This window comes from Pinus tabuliformis, chromosome 8, assembly GCF_031772625.1.
Source record: "Pinus tabuliformis cultivar Carrire ecotype Pingquan chromosome 8, CPIR1, whole genome shotgun sequence".
Classification (NCBI taxonomy): Eukaryota; Viridiplantae; Streptophyta; class Pinopsida; order Pinales; family Pinaceae; genus Pinus; species Pinus tabuliformis.
Genome location: NC_142294.1, coordinates 1,585,619,216 through 1,585,620,556, shown reverse-complemented (window position 1 = coordinate 1,585,620,556; position 1,341 = coordinate 1,585,619,216).

The window sequence follows — 1,341 nt, the reverse complement described above, 5'->3', positions numbered from 1 at the left end:
AGAGTTTATTATGGGAACTTCATCCATCATCATGGACGAAAGAGAGGCTTAATTTAAGTGTTGTCCCACTCTAAAGGAGTTTCCATCAAGTTTTCTGGTTTACTACGAATTTCTAGAACATATAAAGAATATTTAGAATACTCAAAAGTAAATGTTGCAAGATAAATGGTCTATAGGATGGATGGTTAACTATGAAGGACTCAATTTATTATAGGAAGATTATATGATATTTTTTATTCCATAAATTTTAAATTTATAAATAATTTTGTTATTTAATGTTGAATTAAAAAGGATGGTTTCAATATTGAATGGAAAATTGATATGCTAAAGTATGAGATAGTGTTACTAAAATTATGGTAGGTTTGGGCAAGAATGGACATCCTCAAAGGATATAATTGGGAAGAGAGGAGCTCTACAACCCATTATGGGGTAGATCTCACGTAAACAATTAAACATTTAATGTTTAATATTTAACATTTAACATTTTTAATGTAATATGAGCCCTATTTAAAAACCAATCTAATTATTATTATGTATAAACACAATATAAATTTAAAATATAAAGAGGTTTAGGAACACTCATAAAAGAGGTATGGTAAATAAATATAAATATAAATATAAATAAAATGGAGGTATGGTAAATAAAGAAAGCCTCTTTTGATAGTTACTCGAGAGGTATGGTAAATAAATAAAAATGGCATGGTAAATAAATACAAATATAAATAAATTAAGGTATAATAAATAAATAAAACCTATTTTTATATTTACTCCGCAAACCCCTTTATATTTACTAAAACTCAAAAAAGAGGTTTCATTTAGGTGAAGCCTCTCGGACAAATTATTGTTAATACCATGGGTTAAATACCATAGTTATAAAAGAGGTAAGATAAATGAATAATAAAAAAGAGGTATAAAGAAGTATGGTAAATATTTTTTTTTTATATCAAAGAGGATTAAAAATCAACATCTAATTATGTATGAAGCCTATGATGGCAAATACCATGGTAAATAAAAGAGGTATGGTATAAATAAAAATATAAATAAATCAAAGTTATGGTAAATAAATAAAACCTATTTTTATATTTACTACATAAACTTCTTTATATTTAAAAACACTCAAACGGAAGTTTTATTTAGGTGAAGCCTATGTGCCAATTTATTATTAATACCATGCAAAAAAAAATTATTAGCCCTAATAATAATATTAAAAGATTATTATTATTATTATTATTATTATTATTATTATTAAATCTAATATTCATATTAATATATTATAATATTAGTATTATTAAATACTTTTGATTAATTCAATATCAAACTTTGTATATTATAATATAAATC